The sequence below is a fragment of the Equus quagga genome, chromosome 17 (assembly GCF_021613505.1).
Source record: "Equus quagga isolate Etosha38 chromosome 17, UCLA_HA_Equagga_1.0, whole genome shotgun sequence".
Classification (NCBI taxonomy): Eukaryota; Metazoa; Chordata; class Mammalia; order Perissodactyla; family Equidae; genus Equus; species Equus quagga.
The window spans coordinates 16,206,284-16,225,620 of NC_060283.1; the positions used below are offsets into that span (position 1 = coordinate 16,206,284).

General features: G+C 35.8%; 1 pseudogene; it reads right to left on the reverse strand.

Annotated features, from left to right (window-relative positions):
• Window positions 1-12,257: 12,257 nt before the first annotated feature.
• LOC124229112 (olfactory receptor 1002-like) lies at window positions 12,258-13,372 on the reverse strand (annotated as a pseudogene).
• Between the last annotated feature and the right edge of the window lie 5,965 nt (window positions 13,373-19,337).

A 19,337-nucleotide genomic window follows, 5' to 3' on the forward strand; every position in this document is an offset into this window, starting at 1 on the left:
GAAAATATTCCTCAATTTTGAATTGTCACTCCCCCAAAAGAGATATTTCATCTTTATAACTAGTAAAAAGATGTATATTTAAAATCCATAAATTTTCATTAAAGTGATTTTAGAAATTCTAAAATTCTCATAAAACTTTCACAAATAGTATAACGAAAGTGCCTTCAGACTCCAGTGTAGGAAACATTGACCTAGGCTAGTTGATGTCAACCTGGCTGTATGTTAGACTCACCTTGGAAGCTTGTTAAAAATGCCAGAAGCTAAGTCCTATTCTAAGATAATTAATCAGAATCTCTGGTGGGCCACAGGAGATTCAATGTTAAACCGCTTTCAGGAACTCCAGAGCGAAACCCAGACTGAGCCTCCTAATGGGCTTCCCTGCCTATGCTCTCTACCCTCAAGTCCATCCCACATGCAGCACCAGGATTTACATGGTGGGTGAGACAGAACCTAAACAGCCATTTGAGTACTGAATATGCTCAGAGTTGGTCTTATTTCCTTGCTCTTTGAGACCTCACTAACCCTTCCACAAACTACCTTTCCAACATGATATCTCATCCTCTTGCCTTTACTCACTGCAATTCAACCTAATGGGGCTACTCATTCTTCCCTCCTCTGAATCTTTGATCACAGTATTAAGTCTTCAACCTAGTCTTCAGGATAGCTTAACACAATATCCTCTATAAATAGCCATCCTACTGACACCCACAGTTCAAAGCAATCTCTCTCTCTTTACTTCAAAACATGTAGTGACCTCAGTGGCCGGCAGGTGGCACAGTGGTTAAGCTCCTAGGTTCCGCTTCTTCAACCCTGGGTTTGCCAGCCTGATCTGGAGTGTGGACCTAGGCACTGCTTGTAAGGCCATGTTGTGGTAGGCATCCTACATAAAATAAAGGAAGACAGGCACAGATGTTAGCTCAGGGCTAATCTTCCTCAAAAAAAAAAAAAGTGTAGTGACCTCACTTATGGAATTTATTGGTGCTAACTTTTGTTATGGTGATTTTGTGTGGAACTTACCATCCCTTATAAAGCTATGACAATACAGGACAGAGATCACAACTTAATCAATTCAACAGACATTTACAGTGTCCAGAGTAATACTAGTGTGGCTGTACCAGCAAAATATCAAAACACATGCACACTCTGGAAAATAGCCACCTGTCTTAGCCCTTCAAGTACCCACTGCCCAATCTGATCAGCTCAGCCCCTCTACTCCAACTCCAGACTTCCTTACAATCCAGCCACAAGAAGGATAACGCCTGGGATAGCAGAAGGCTCTAGGATCCTGTTTCAGCCAGCATTCTTCCTGAGGGATCAATTCCCTCGACCTACCAGTATATATATTGAATGCCATCCCTGATTGACGTCCACTCTTTCCAAGACCTTGTAACATGAAGTGAAGAATGCAGAGGAGACCAAAAAATGTTGGTCAAAGTAATTCAGTTTACATTCTTATGTCCTTATAAACAGAAGTACATTAATGACAAAAAACTGTTCATTTTTTCTCAGTCTTATTGGGTAGGGAATGTCAGGGGACAGAAATCATTAACTGAATTGTTATGCCAGTTCACAATTTATGTAAAAATTTTCCTTGAGGGGGCTGGCCCCGTGGTCTAGTGGTTAAGTTCCTGCGCTCCGCTGCAGGAGGCCCAGTGTTTCGTGGGTTCGAATCCTGGGTGAGGACATGGCACTGCTCATCAAACCACGCTGAGGCAGCGTCCCACATGCCGCAACTGGAAGGACCCACAACGAAGAATATACAACTACGTACTGGGGGGCTTTGGAGGGAAAAAGGAAAAAAAAAATTCCTTGAAAAATTATCAGATTGTTATAAAGATTTTTTCAAATTTACATTTTAATAGGAAAAAAATCAATCTGAATTTACATAAAAATTTCATTAGTAAATATATCAAGCAAAATTCCAAAAATGATAAGTGAGGCATAAAAGACTAGACATACTGATTAATAGGCATTCTATATAAGTAAGAGTTAGAGCAGGTAATACTGGCACCAAACAAATGACTGAATAAAATTGATATTGTTAAGTTATATATTTCCCAATACACATATTTCATTTTATATATAATAACAAAAGTTTGTTATATATAAAATAAAGGTACAAATAAAAGTAAATACAAAACATAAAAAATACACATAGAATAAAGGAGGAAGTTTGATAAAAGGAAAGGAGAGCCTGAGAACCAAGTAGAATTTAATTGGATAGGTGTATCTGCTAGTTCCTTCTGTGTAGCTTCCAGCAAGTGACTCTATTTTTACGACCCTCAATTTTCCTTGTCTTTTGAATGAGGATAATTCCCACCTTATAGAGTTATCTTAAAACAAAATGATCTTGGCAGGCCCAGTAGCAGAGTGGTTGAGTTCACACGTTCCGCTTGGCAGCCTGGGGTCTGCTGGTTCTGATCCCGGGTGTGGACATGGCACCTCTTAGCAAGCCATGCTGTGGTAGGCATCGCATATATAAACTAGAGGAAGATGGGAATGGATGTTAGTGCAGAGCCAATCTTCCTCAGCAAAAAGAGGAGGATTGGCAGCAGATGTTAGCTCAGGGCTAATCTTCCTCAAAATAAATAAATAAATAAATAAAATTATCTTTACAGGGCTTATGATATTACCTGTTGCTTAAGAATTTTACACTAGCTGTTCTTAAAGAGTATTCAATAGCTTAATTGACAGCAGCATTTTACAATTACCATTATTATTAATGTGTAAGTGTTATTCTATAAAGAGGAAGGAGAAAAATCTGTAGGTAGTTTTAAATTCCTGAATAATTAGATTAAAATAGAAATATGAAAAACATAAAAACACAAAAATAAATATTTGTCAAGTATTCTAATCTATGGTCAATATTTAAAGATGGAAGTAGTAAAAAAAATGAAAAAAATTACCTGTTTATTTATTTTTAAAGTAGCAAAGGATAGACTAGGTAAAGTATTTGCAGCTACTGTTACAAAGCCATTTTATTTATTATCTTTATAATGTAAGGACTTGTAAGAATGATTGATGAAGGAGTAAAAATCTCTGAGCTATGTGTTCCTAGAACAGGTGTGCCATAACCCTGTTACATATCATAAGAAAATACTTTCCTCCCTTTGTCATTTAGTTTCACAATTCGAAGATAAGAGTGTTAGTGTAGATTAGCACTTGAAATAATTGCAATAGTCAAAGTCAGCTATCCCTGGAGTGAGGAGGAATAATTGTGCAACATGGTTGTCTCCATCAGTTTTGCCTAATACGACATTTCCTCATGCAGCAACCCAATAATGAAACTTATTTGGGCAGAAGATTGAGCTAAATCTATACCCTAATTATGCCCTGTATCACTACTCAAGCATGTCTTACTGTTTTTTTTTTTTTCTACTCAGATGTAGATCTTTCTATAATCTAGAGATAAATTTTACATTTTTAGATCATGCCCACCTATCGGGGCTGGAAGGCCTGCAGACTCTAATTTGTACCAAATAGGTTCTTTTCAAAAATCATCTTACCTTCCCTGAAAATAATTATAATTCCTCTTCAATTCTTCAAAATGTTTTCTGAGGGGCAAAAAGATATTAAAACATTTCTTAGCAGCCAGCCTGGTAGCTTAGTGGTTAAGCTTGCATGCTCTGCTTTGGCAGCTCGGGGTTCGTGGGTGCAGATCCTGGGTGTGGACCTATGCACTACTCATTAATCCATGGTGTGGACACATCCTATATACAAAACAGAGGAAGAGTAGCACAGATGTTAGCTGAGCAACAATCTTCCTCAAACAAAAAGAGAAATATTGGCAACAGATATTAGCTCAGGGCCAATTGTCCTCACAAAATAAATAAATAAAATAATTTTTAACTTCGCCCTATTGCATTCTTTTTTTTAAAAAAACTTGGAAACAATAACAACAAAAGACCAGCATGAAAATAGGATATACATTTTATCCATTTTAGTTTACCTCTGACTTTTCAACATCTATTGCCTGTGATTTTTTTAGAATTTTTCTCATTTCTCATTCTCTTTTTTGAATTTTATCTCTAATTTCCATAGTAAGTTATCCCTATTTATTCTTATTTAAAAGAACCAATATAAAAATAAGTATCAACTAGTAAAATAATAATTGGAACAACTTAAGAGTCAAATATGTAGAAAAGCATCTGGAAATTATTACGAGGCCTTGTCACTTGGTGGAAAAATAAAAATATGGCATTTTTGTTAATGTTGTTCTTCATTTGCTTGTCTGTACTTTCTTTTCTTCTACAATGATCATGACATACTTTTAGAAGACAAGAATAAAGAAAATAGGCATAGATTGTTTTAAAAGGAATGTGATATGGGAGAAGTCTTCAGTTAACAAAAAATCATTTATAAGCTAAGTAACTGGTATATTTGATATTTTCAATTCTGTATTTAGGGATAGATGACATATATCTTGTTCCACTGAATCTCATCTGGTCTGGATGTTTACTTTGGTACAACTAGTGTGATAGTATTAGTAGCTAGGCAGTTTCAACCTTTATTATATTGTATTGTTTTTCCAGTGATGAATATGTTTGAGGAAGCAGAATTGCTCTGACTCTGTAGGTGACTGGGAATTTTGATCATCTATAGGGATGTGATGAAATGGAGAGTAAAAAATAAAACCAAATAGATACTGACATAAAAGTAGTATAGAAGGATGGAAGGATGCCATCCCCCAAATTCTACAAATTCTTTAGCATCTTTGGATGATGATCATGTAATGTAGTTATGTCTGGAAGCTTTTCCTTCATCAATTTTGTATTTTAAATGGGAATTTAATTTGTAATGCAGAACTTCCTTCTGGTGACCATTCTGTGCATGGTAGCTTTCACTTCTTTATTTCTCAAGCTGTAAATGAAAGAATTCAACATGGGGATCACTGTTGTGTAAAACATCGTCACCTTTTTTTTGAAGTCTAGAGAAAAAATCGTACCTAGCCTCACATAAATACAGAAAAGAGTCCCATATAAGATGGAAACAGCTGTGAGATGGGAAGAGCAGGTGGAAGAGGCTTTGCACCTGCCCTCAGCAGAGTGGATCCTTAGGATGGTAATAAGGATGTAGAAATAGGAGATTATAATGGTTGGGCTACTGATGACTAGTATAGCTCCAGACACAATGAAAACTAAAAATTTATTGACCTGGATATTAGCACATACGAGAGAAAGGAGAGGGGACATGTCACAGAAGAAATGATTGATAATGTTGGAGCGACATTCCATAGAGATGACACTACACCTGGAGTGAGTGGCCCAGGTTCTCTCCTGTTGAGGGCACAATCATTGGAACCTGAAGAGGGATTTCAATTGACTATAACCTCTTTGTGAATCTTAGAGGATTTCACATTATTTCTTATTCGTTTGGTGCAGCATTTGACTAGCTATGATCGGACAGTGGTTGTTTCTCTATGTACCAAATAAACACATTTTAAATGTCAGTCATTTTCATTTTCACATAAATCCATTAAACTTATTTTGAATTTCTTAAAGAGTAAACACAGGAGCAGAAATGGATAAAAAACTTATCTAAAGTTACATTCCAATGAGTTCTTTCTTCTTTAGAGAATTAAAATTAAAATGGAGTATAAATTGTACTCTTGGTCAGCATGTATGCCATCTTCCCACCCCTACCTATGCTTCTGCACAGAGAAGAGGCCAGAATTTCCAGGGGTCACTTGGTTTTATTCTTGTTACTCTTCCAAAGGAACTAGTAAGTTTCCACTCTGAGACAAGTTATCTTTTTCACGTGGATTAAGGTTTCAGAAGTAGTTACATCATTTCTTGTTCTGAGAGAATTTATGTCCCTAAAGCATGTCATATCTTGGGAATTTTATTGTTGAAAGGGAAGTAGATTAAAATGTTCTTATTGCCTTTAAACTCTTAAAAATTCACTGGGATGAACTTATTTGTTTTCTGTGTTTGACTGGGTAAACTTTATTTCTTACCTCCTTCTTAAACAAGGAAATAGAGTAAACTTTAGTGTGATGATATAGCTACTGTCGAGTTTTCCCCGCAAAAAGTACCACAAAACTTCTACAATTGCTCAACTAAAGTACATTATAGTAGAGGATCCACCACAAGGATATCTTAGATACCTTATTTGGCATTGTGATAGTTTATCTTCTCTTTCTAATACTGACAGGAAAATCACTGAGAGTCAGAATGCGTGAAGAATTTCCATGATATTCATGTAGTTTTTTAAATGAGAAATTTAGAAAGGTTTCACTGACAAATATAAGCCTTATGCTAGATTTTTAAACTTTTATTGATGAATAACACACAGAAAAGTGCACAAATCTTAAGTGTACTGCTGAGTGAATTGTTACAAAGTGAACACATGCATGTAACCAACACCCAAGTCAGGAAATACAAAGTCTCCACCATCCCTATTATGTTTGTGCAATTCATCTTTTGCTGAATACATCTATAGTTAATATGTTTTGCTGCTTTTAGTATCCCATTATATTGATATTCCACAAATAACTCATCCACTCCTTTATTGTTAGGCATTTGAGTAGTTTCCAGTTTTTAACTTTTGTAAATTTTTCTCCAGTGAACATCCAATGAACACCATATCTTTTGGTATTCATAGCATACGTTTGTCGTGACAATATACCTGGTAAAAAGTTTCTTTGTAATATGGTACATATATGTTAATATTGACTGCTAATTCAAGAAATTTTACAAAACCTATTACTTACACTTCCGTAACTAGTGTATAAGACTTAAGATTTTTCATTTTAGCCATCTTGGTGAATGTATATAGTATCTCATTGTGCCTCTGTCATTTCCCTCAATTCTAGTGAAATTGAGAAACTTCGCAATATTTACAGACCATTTGCGTAACCACTTTTATGAGGTGCCTGTCAACCATCTTTTTTCTTTATTGTTTGTGCATTATTGCCTTTGATTAAAAAACACTATAATAAGTCAGGGGTTGTATCTTAATGGATTGAACTGACATTATGAAAGGCCCTCTAAATATATGCCTCTATTTCCTGAGTTGTTGAGAAAATGAGCATGCCGATAATACAGGAAGAACCTTCTTGTCAAACCAATTACCTCGAAGCATATCACTATTTTCAAATGAGAATACACTAAAGTGAACAGAAACTATTTATCAGAATCATTTGTGAATACTGTCTTTCCAAAGTAGATTGCATGAGAAAGAAGAAGTAATTACCTTTGATAGCTTAACATGAAACTCTTTTTTAATTACATAGTTTTACAAAATCTTATCAAGATTATCACATTACATAATATCTTTCTTAATCATTTTGTCCTCATTTTTGCCTAGAAAACTAAACAGATGTGAATTCAGAGAAATCAAGGGGAAAAATAAAGAATGATAGCCTCTCCTGCTGAATGGACTTAGTCTGGCTACATGTACAGTCTCAGGATTTGGAAGAATCAGAGTGGGGTCAAATGCTATCTCCTCCATTTAGTAGATGTCTGATCTGAGGCATGTGGCTTAGGCTCTCAAAAGCCTCAGTATCCCCAGCTGTAAAGTGGACCTAATAACTCATACAACAAATGCAACTAAAATATTAAATGAGTTGTTTATAAAACACTGAGTGCAGTGTCTATGATAAAGTAGATCCTCAGCAAACATATAATAGTATTATTATAAAAATATAAATATTCTGCACTAAGTGCTTTTAAAATTATATTAGTGTGGAAACAAATAATAGGAAAAAAGCATCAAACTACAGGCCCAGGAAAGAAAACACATATACCATCACAAACACCCCGTACATCAGCAAGGACAAGCTTGGATGTCAATTCTTCCCCTTTCTGACTACTCGTCTTTGGAATCACTGTTTATTCTATGAGCATCAGTGTAGTTGGCAGAATTCCTAAAATGGTCCTTCAAAGATCCCTGATCTTTACCCTAATCCCTGGAATCTGTGAATTTGAGAGCCATCCTCATATGATTATGTTATATTAAAAGGCACAGTTAACCTTAAAAGAGAGAGATTACCCTGGATGACCTGGAAGGTTTCAGAGCTTCCTGCAGCTGAGAGCACAAGAGTCAGACAGGTTTGAAATGTGTGAACTAGATGTGTCACTGCTGGTCTGAAGATAGAGGGGCCACATGAAAAGGAATGCTGGCAGCCTTAAGGAGCTGAGAGAAGACCCTGGCTGACAGTCAGTGAGGAACAGTCACTACAGCCCTACAACCACAAGGAACTGAATTTTGTTAAACGCAAAAATAAGCTTGGATATGGAGTTTTCCGTAGAGCCTCCAGAAAGGAGCCAAGACTTGTTAACGTGTTGATTTCAGCCTAGTGAGATGTTGATCAGAGAATTAGGCCATGAGGAACCTGGACTCCTGACCCATGGAAACTGAGAGGTACTGAATTTGCGTCATTTTTAAGTTACCAGCTTTGTGGTAATTTGTTATTCAGTAGTAAAAAAAATGACTAGGAGAGAATATGCATTTTTAAAATGGACACAGTAATATTTTACTTGTGTGCCCATCTATGCTAGTATAGAGATCAGTGTAATTCTGGAAAGCACATAGCATGTTTCCTGGTATACTGTGGAAGTTTAATCAAAGTCAATTATTATCAGAATTATTCAACAAGTGGAATTATATAACGGATCTTCAAAATAGAATCATTTAAGAATGACTGACATCCTCAACTAACATTTAACTAGAAATAATATCCCAATTTAATCTATTCCACTCTCTTGAGGTATGCTCAGCAATCAATTCTAAGCTGAGATTTTATTGAAGAAATTAATAAAGAGAAAAATAATGAACAGTGAATGCTTTTGTAGACAAAGAAAAATTGGACAATATATCAGAGCTCCTCAGTTACAAGCAACAGAAATAGGAAATTCCTGGGAACTATATTAGGTAGCTCACAGGTCTTATGCCTATAGCTTGTTGTGGGAGGCAGGGACCTCAGTTGTATCCATCCAAGGCTGAAATCTGTAGGTGAGAATTAAGTTTACAAAGGGAAATCAGGATACAATTATAAACATAAATACAGTAAATTGATGTCTATAAAAAGAAACAACTACATATCATAGGGAAATAATGCAAAATATGAGGCTTTACCAAAAAACTCATCCTGATATCATATCACTAGAACTGCCAGATAGTGATATATGGAATAATATTATAAAGAAAAAATCAATTCATTCTTAAAAAGTTACCATTTTTTATTACATGTTGAAAGACAAACTCCATGTAAAGTTGTACATGCCTTTCTGTGCACATATGTGTTTATTAAATTCTGATGCATTTTTGCTTTTTCAAGATAAACCTTTCATGCAAGAAAACATAACCAGTCAATAATTGAAACTATGTCTGTCAAATTATACTGTCCATTAAATAAAGAATAGAGCACTGAGTATATATTGATTGTTCAATAAACAAATATATATTGAGCATGGATTACATGCCTGACTATGGAGTCAGTCATAAAGTAATGAACATAAAACATCCTTCTCTCATACATGTCATCTTCTATAGGGAGTGACACACAGTAAAGAAACAAGTAAATAAATAATATTTGGGTGTTTTTAAGTACTTCAAAAAATAATAAAGAAAAAAAGATAAATGGTTGAGAGTTGGAAGGACAGAGAGAATTATTTTAGGCAAAGAAGTCTGGATGGGCTCTTTGATGATAGGACATTTGAGCAGTGACGTACATAAGGTAAACAGCGAACTATAACACAGCTCCAGGATGAGGAAACAGAAAATGTAAAAGCCAGGTAAGACTGCAATTGTGACTGAAGAAATTCCACAGAGGATGCCTCTAGATGGTATATACACCATTTCATGGAAGTGCACCCTAAGCAGTGATTTTTTTTTTAAAGAAAATAAATCAGATAACATTGTTGAAGACTAACAAGATAATCTGCCTCAGTTTTTGTTTTGTTTTGTTTTCATGGTGCATGGGGACTTGGAGTAACTAAGCATAAAATACCTAGATCTTAATTAATGCAGCAAAGAGTCACCTACTAATAAAGTAATGAGTATTTTCATCTATTCATAAGAGTTATCATTTTTATTAGTACTCATACAGCTAATAGTAAATCTCTTCTCCCTACAAAGCATCACATAATGTCCTCCTACTTTCAACCTTCTCCACTTCCAAAACACCTACATCATATAAATGAATGAAAAAAATTATCCTGAGGATCAGAAAACTTAGCTTGAAAACTTTGCCCTTTGTTTTAGACTATCCAGCAGTATCTATTACTATTCTTCAGGACCCTTTCTCCTTTTATGATCCAAATAGTGACACCAACTTCATGGAAAGCCACACCATAAACAGAATTTCTTCATCTTTCAAAATCCCTACCTTCTTTAAAGAGGCTTTGCTTTACTACCCTTGATAAAATATACTCCTTTACACTGTATTTTGGTTCCTTGCCTATTTTTGTCACAGAAATGACTATGGATTTGTAATCATTATTTAATGTTTTTGTTTGTTTACTTGTTTTTCTACTCCACTAGCCTGTAGCTTCCATGAGAATTTTTTCTTTTCGATGTGAATAACACTCAATAAATTATGTCAATCACATGAGGCATATGTAAATTTTTTAAATTAATTATTCATTGTAGTATTCTTTGACTCTCATTTCCTGTTACCTTCTTTAAAGGCAAAGGTAGTATTAGAGAGTGCTATGGTGACATACTCCCTGAATAATTCACTTTTTTTAACAGTCACATGAAAAGATGTTCAACATCACTAATTATTTAAGAAATGCAAATCAAATCCAGAATGAGATATTGCCTTGTGCCCGTCAGAATGGCTATTACTATAAAGACAAGAAATAACAAGTGTTGGAAAGGACATGGAGAAAAGCCAACCCTCATACACTACTGCTAGGAATGTAAATTGGTATAGTCACTATGGAAAAGAGCATGGAGATTTTTCAAAAAATTAAGAATAAAAATACTATATGATCCAGCAATTCCACTTCTTGGCCTATACTCAAAGAACACGAAAACACTAATCTAAAAAGACATATGCACTCCTATGTTCACTGCAGCATTATGTACAATAGCCAAAACATGGAAACAACATAAGTCCTCATACATGGATAAATGGATAAAGAAGATGTGATATATATATGCACAATGGAGTATCAGTCAGCCATAAAAAAGATGAATTCTTGCCATTTGTGACAAAATGGATGGACCTTGAGGGTATTATGCTAAGCATAATAAGACAGACGGAAAAAGACAAATACCATATGATTTCACTCACATGTGGAAGATAGAAAAACAACAAATAAACATGTAGATACAGAGACGAGATTGGTGAATGCCAGAGGAGAAGGGGGTGAAGGAAGGGTGAAGGGGGTGAAGGAAGGGTGAAAGGGGTAAATGGGGACATTTTTACAATGATGGATGGAAACTAGAGTTTTGGTGCTGAACACAATGTAGTATACACAAAAGTCAAATATAATGAAGTATATGAAATTTTGATGTTATAAACCAATATTGCCTCAATAAAACCAAAAAAACAATTCAGTTTTTCCAGTTGTATTTATCCTATATAATTGACATAACACGTTCTACTAGTCCAAGGTGTACACCATAATGATTTGATAGATGTGTATATTACAAAATGATTACTACAGGTTTAGTTAACGTCAACCAACTTACATAGCTACAATTTTTTTTGAGGTAAAATTGGTTTATAACATTAATTTTTTTTCTTGTCAAGAGAACTTTTAATATCTGCTCTTTTAGCAATTTACAAATATACAATGCAGTATTATCAACTATAGTCCCCATGCTGTATATTAAATCTCCAGAACTTATTTATCTTAAAACTGGAATTATCTCCTTGGACAATAATGCACTTTTTAATAGTTTATATTTAAAGATTCAATACCAAACTCACAGACAATTGAGGAATCTCAACACCCTGTAAGCAGAACAGAAGTACTGTTAAGTCACTGGTTATAATATTTACTCAGGATTTAACAAAGAATCTCTCATATCCTAGTCACAAAACTTGAGAATATCTTTTAAAGTTTTGATGTTCAATAAGTCACTTATCTCAATCTAAAGTTATAAAACTCATTCCTTCTGAATGAGAAATCAGTAACCCAAAATGAAAAATTGTAACCTAAATACATTGTGTGACTTTTCAATGGCACAGAGTAATAAAGAGTGAATTTCAACATAAAAGTAGGACTTCTAACACCCAGCCCATGTTCTTACATCTTGCATTTCTGTTAGCTCTCAGTCTGTGGTACAGATGGTATTCTAGTTTACCTAAGAAAGAGAAACTTCATCCTTTCAAATGTCCTTATGAATGAATCCCTGATCTCTTTGTTTCTCAGGCTGTAGATGAGGGGGTTCAACATGGGAGTCACTGCTGTGTAGATCACAGAAACCGCTTTATGGATGTGGGCCAAACTAGAACTCGAACATACATAGATGAAGAAGAGTTTCCCATAAAGTATGGAGATAGATGTCAGGTGTGAAGAGCAGGTGGAGAAGGCCTTGCACCTTCCATAAGTAAATCAGATCCTCAGAATAGCAATGACAACATAAGCTTAGGAGACCAAGATGATCACACCACTGAGAACTACTGGAGCTCCAGCTAAGGTGATAAGTAAAACCTGATTGACTTGTGTGTCTGCACCTGCCAGAAAGAGAAGAAGGTCACAGAAGAAGTGATTGATGATATTGGGGCCACAGTAAGCCAGGAGAAAAGCAAAAGTTGTATGAGTCATGGAACTTAAAAGACCCATGGTATAAGGTCCCACCAGCAGCTGCACACAGACCCAGGGGGACATAATAAGTGTATACAGCAATGGCTTACAGAAGGCCATACACCAATCATATGCCATGGAATCCAGAAGGAAACAGTTACAACAAAGTGAACAAAAAAACATAACCAGGTAGCACAACCAAAGAAAGAGATAACTTTTTTCTCCATAAAGATGTCAGTCATTTGAGATCGATGGCAGAAAGGGAACAGACATCCACAAAGGACAAGTGACTGAGAAAAAAGTACATGGGGCTATGGAGTCATGAGTCCATCCAAATGAGGGTGATCATCCCCAAGTTTCCCAGAAGACTGATGAGATAAATGAGAGAAACTTCACAAAGAGGACAGCCTGATGCTGGAAGTGATGTGTTAAGCCCACAAAAACAAAAACAAACAAAAAAAAACCACAAAAAATCAATCACCAAAGTTCAATTTCCATAATCCATTTCTCTGATTTAATCTGTCACGAGAAAGAGAAAATTTTTTCTTTGCAATTAATTCATAATTAAAGGCTTCTTAATTCTAAATCCACATTTAACTCATATACTTTTTAAAGTTAAATCGAATAGCCTGACACCTAACTCTCTTGGTTCTATTCTTTGCAGTCATGCTGTCTATCTGCAAACTATTTGTGTGATCCTGAGTAAGTCACTGTACCTCACAGAGCTCTTCTGTTTCTTCCCTGGACACAGGGTTTTTTAATAGAATCATAGAATTTTAATCTAGAAGTGAACATTGGAGATTATCTAAAACAAGTTCCCTAACTGTGCCAGGTTATACGTCTGAAAATTTTCACCTTTCAATGAAGAATATTTTAAGAAACACTTCATTTAACAAGGTGCTATGAGAATTCAATGAATTCAGACTGATACCTATTCTCCTTGCAGATTAAGGGTAAGCATGTGTTAGACCTCTTCTCGTTGCAGATTAAGGGTAAACAGGTGTTAGGGATGTGACTTCCTCCCCAATTCCTTAGGTTCTCTAGCAATAGTTAATTGAGTTGTCTAAAAAGCAAGTTCTGATGTCTGCAGAAGGAGGGCAAACTGAGTTAAGACAAATTAGCTTTGGAACAGGGATCAAAATCCTCAAAAGTATATCCTCTGTGTCTCCTTTTCCAAAATGCCTGTTCCCTCTTATCAATTGTATATATACTCATTACTCTAGTCAAACTCTATAAAACTTTTAAGCCCATCAAAAAAGAGAACAATTCTTAAATAATAAGTAGATGTGGTGACCCAATTAGTGTTCTTTCGTGCTTAGAGAAAAATATAAATATTTATAGGATGACAATGTACACTCCTGCGCAATTATCCAAGAGAAATGAATATTTATGTCCACACAAAAAAACCTGTAAAATTTTGCTCAAATAACTTTTATTTATAATGCCAAACATTTGAAATAACCAAAATGTCCTACCAGAGGTGAATGGTTAAACAAACTGTGGTGTGTCCATACCATGGAATGTTATACCCTAATAAAGGAGAACAAATTGACACATACAAAAACTTGGTTGCATCCAAGGGTATTAGACTAAGTTGAAAAAAGTCACTATCAAAAGTTCACAATGCTATGATTCCACTTCTATAACATTCTCAAATGGCAAAATTATAGAGATGGAGAACAGGTTAGTGGTTGCCAGGGATTAGGAATGGTGGAAAGGAGGGTGGTGATGAGTCACTAAAGGAGTGGCAAAATGGAGATGTTTGTAGAGGTGGAATAGCTGTATATACTGACTGTGGTGTTGGTTAAAGAAATCTAAACATGTGATAAAGTTATATAGAATGATAGATGCATGCCATGCCAATGTCAGTTTCCTAGATTTGATGTTGCACTGTAGTTACAAAAGATGTAACCATTGGGGAAAATGGAATGAAAGGTATGTTTGACTTCCATGTAGTATCTTTGAAGCTTCCTGTGAATCTTTATTTCAAAATAAGAAGTATTTTTAGAAGATAATGAATGAGAAGGGAGACAAGGGGATAGTGAGGACAATGCAAAAGAAAAAAAGAAAAATTGAGGGAGAGAGGCATACGCTTTGGACCTTGAAATAATCATGATTCCAACAGCAGAATCACAAAAATATTAATGGGTATGCATCAGGAGAAGTATCAACAGAAATCTAACAACATTCTTTCCCAGAAAAAACAGCTTGCAAAGGGTTTGCTTAACAATTCATTAATGAAACTAAAAGCCAATGACGTTCTGTGGTCTCAAAAGAAAAGGAGCTCGGAAGAAAAGAGTTGGAGAAGTAGAGTTTAAGATTAGTCAGAAAAGCTATATCTTAGCCTGGAAATGTTCCAATGATTTAATATTTTCTAAACATAGAAGCACATTACAGACCATGAATATTTGTATTACCTATTACTCAAGGAGGGTGGAAATAAAGCATTTCAAGTGTCACAAATTTAGATTATGAAAAAAATGTTATAAAAATGAAGCTAGAATATACACATCTATAATATAAACTAATTGCTTCTGTAAACAAATGTTATGAAGTATATCCATCAGTCACTGATAATTATTATGTTTTTAAAATATTGTATTCAACTTGAAATCCTGTGTGAAAACAGTACTTTCTGACTGTGGAAATGCCTATTTCATTATTTTTCCACAGTCATACCCAATCCAAAGATTCTAATACAGAAAATCATTATCCCAGGTATGCATGGAACTATGGGCATGAGCAGCATGAGGTTTATTTTCCACTTGTCCAATTTAGGTAAAGTGAGGAAACGAACCATCAAGAGAAACCAATGCCTCTTAATTGGAATGTTCTCTGAGCCCATAACACTCCCAGCACATTTCAGTATCTCTATGCCAAACTCAAAATTCAACCAAAATGTATCTTCAAGTTAGGTCATTTAAACCAAGAAACACAGACAAAATATATTATTTGTACCAAATTATTCTTCATGATTAGCTTAGAGACAATGTTTTCCTAGGCTCCTAACTTATTTTCCATATCTGGCCTCCTGAGGGCAACTGAGGAAGTCACTTAACTCACTTGTCTGAAGAAACAGGCCCTAGACTCTACCTGCCTATGGCAAAGTTAATTCCAAAATTAGCATGCCCTGATATGAACATGAATTACTTTACACATATAAACTTGTCATTCTTTTCAGCTACTTCGGGTGACTAGGAAGATAAATAATATAGTTATGCCATCCTGAAATCTGAACATTCCAATGACACTCTCAGAAAGAGTTCATTGCCTCAATTCTGCACAACACACAGCAGAGGTTTTTCTAAAGAGCTGTTGTGTCATTTGGAGCCAACTCCCTTGAGGAAACAGAAGTTCTGGAAATCAAGTCTAGAGAGAATATATTAAAACTACTTCATGAAAAAATAATTTGGGAATTTTGACTCAAGTGTAATTGCAGAAAATAAAACTCTCCCTTTGGACCACCCCCACACACTTTGAAATTCCAATTTTGAGCCATCAACTGCTGCATTATGAGCACCATCCCCTGCCACTGTGCAGATTTGAAATTCTCAAACAGAGCCCTGCTTCAGAGAGATTAAAATCAGACAAGGAATCCGGGTACACAGTAGCACTAGGGACCCCATGATTGACCCGTGAGGTACTAGGGTGGTTGGATCAATGTAACCAGAGGGTTTGGAAGTAGTCTCTTGAAGATAGTAAATCTCAAAGGAAGGCTAAGATACAGATAAATAAAAATAAAGTGCCCTGGGATGTCTAGGCAGTGATAGAGAGCTATAAATTTGGACGGTATCTTTGAGAGATAAAGGTAACCTACACTGGCTGTTGAAAATTTCAAATTATAAGATTGTAAAAATAGATTTGGGCCCAAACTTCATAAATATTTTAACATTAGGCAAAGGAGTTAGAACTTTTTTCTGTAAGCAATAATGAGTCTTTCAAAGTGTTTTAGAAAAGTGATGCCATCTATTCACATAAAAGTTGTCACAGGAGATTAATCTGGTCACTGGGGATGTTTGCTACATTCCAGGTATTCTTCAAAGTGCTTTGAGAGTATTAAGTCATTTAAATTTCATAAGAGTCTAAGGAAGTGGATTAATAGAAAGAACTAGCTTCGCCTATCCCCTACCACCTCACTCAACCCACTTTCTATTCTTGGAGCAAGCAAAGCATGATTCTACCTCAGGAGCTTCCTCTCTCTTCCTCCTGCTTATAGTATATTTCTTTCCAGACATCTGGACACTCTTCTTCTTTACTTCATTACTTCTTTACTTCAAGTTTCTGCTAAAATATTCCCTCGTCATAAAGGCCATCTCTAATCACCTTTTGTAAAAGTGTATAGCTAACCCCACCACAATGCTCATTCATTTTCTCTCTTTACTCAGTTTCACTTTTCATCAAAGCAATTACCATCTCCTAACACTGAATTTTTATTGCATACTACTACCCTATGAAAATGGGAAAGGGTTTTGTCATTTTTTTCATACTATAACCCCAGCTTCCAGAAAAGTGCTGTAAAGAGTGCATATTAAATGAATATTTTTAAGCAAATGTATGAATGGACAAATAATTCTAAGAGTGTAGCAGCAGGAAGAAAAGTTAGGAGATTTATCTAACTTCTTTTAGGTGTTGGGTAATTAGAACTGTCTGTGAGAATGGAAAGGAATTAAAGTTATTTCTTTGATAGATAGTTCTAGGAAGATGGAACTTAAATGGACAGGAATTTTTTCCTGGGATGAGACAGAGAAGAGTTGAGCCAAGGGCGAACTCTAAGTGTCAAATTTGAGCATCTGATGAAATGTTCATATATCTTCCTAGACCTCACCTGACTGGCTGGCCTTTGACTACTGTCCTTATATAGCTACCATAATTCATTTACAGCAAGATCATAACAGATCCAAGACATTGAAACTTGGTCTTACCACATAGATCATTGGGCTTTAGAGATCCAATTCTATATTGACTACCATTTCTACCATATCTTTAGAGAAGGTGTAAATTTCCTTTTGGCTGTGTTTGTATGTGGTTCAAGGTATTCATTCATAGCCTGGCCCTGGGTCATCTTGTTTTACAGGAAAATAGATATGGATAGGCCATGAGATCTCATCAAGGAAGAACATTCAGCCAAAATACAAAGAGTGCAGTTGGTAGACAGCCTTCAACTCTCAGCTACTTCAGAGTCTGCCTCAGCTGCAAAAGCCACTTAGCCAAAGTCCATGCCATACCAGGAACAGACACCATCAGGTGACTGAGTAGGCAAGAATATAAATATCTCACCTTTTTGGCTTACCTTGGGACAACTCTGACAATACTTGCTCTAGAATTTCACCATATTGGTGCAGGTTCTGTCAAGTCAGCTTCACACTCTTACTTCTTTCTCTCCTTGATCTAACTTCTTTCCCCTTCCATTCACAGATTTGATCCCTAATAAATATCTTAAAATTCAAACTCTCAGTATCTGCTTCAGAAAAAGACATACTGCAATAGCTGGTACCATCAGTGGTCCGAGAGAGCAAGTAAAACGTACAATTGGAGCTAAATCAGTCATCATCAAAGTGAAAAGTAGAACCCCATAACTGGTGAAGGGTAGAGTTCAGACATCCTCAGCAGAAGATAGTGTTCCAATAGCTACATTTTCAATAGGCTGGATTGGAAGGATATACCAGTGAGAGGGGTTGCACTAATGAGTGAAAGTATAATGTATCAGGTATCTGAGACACAGGAACAGAAAAATACCTAACAAGATAATGGAGTTGGATGGCTACTGACAAGCCATTGATGATCTACAATAGAGGGAAAGTAACTAGCAATTGAAGCCAAGTGTGAAAGTCAGGAGATCTTTTTGGTTACATATGATGAAATTCTCATCTTCATTGTATGTAGGGTGGCAAGAGACCAAGGACCAAGCTCAGGGTTTAAGTATAATGATGCCTGAACTTCAAAGATAGTTAAGTTGCCAAACAAGCCAAGTCTGTTATGACATGGGCTGGTCCTGGGACCCTAACACTTGGGATGGAGATATCTGGGTGGATGCCACTGAGGAAACTGGCTACTCAGAACCTTCCAAGCATGCAGACATGGCCTACCTCTCCTCAGTAAGAGCTAGTATTCCTCCAAGCTATGAGAAAATGTAGAAGTTTCTCTTCCTAGGGGAACATGCTCTCTCTTCAGAGAACTATAGAACATGCCTTAGAGAACGTAGAATATGCCCCATGCCTCTTCCCTGAAAAATCATTATTTGTCTCAATAAACAAAGTAGTCTAGAAATAAATTTAATATTCTGCATTTATTATAGTTCTATGCAATACAAGGAAATTACAGGCCATTATTATGGCCCTGATACAGAGTAAAGCAAAAGACTGAGTTAAAAACTAGATAAAGCATTAAACAGTTCTTTCTAAACATAACCAGTCTACAAATCAATATAAACTAATGCAATCAGCCACATGAGGCAGGTGACTTTCCTGAGAGGAATGCCAGGTTCTGTGAAGAATGCATTGATTATAAAAATGAGGGAACTGAAGTTTAATGATGGACCACTTAGTGAGAAAGCATTGGCCTCACCCAGTAGACATAAAATGACAAAAGAAAAAAAAACACACAACAATTCCTTTATAAAAAGATGCTAGATAG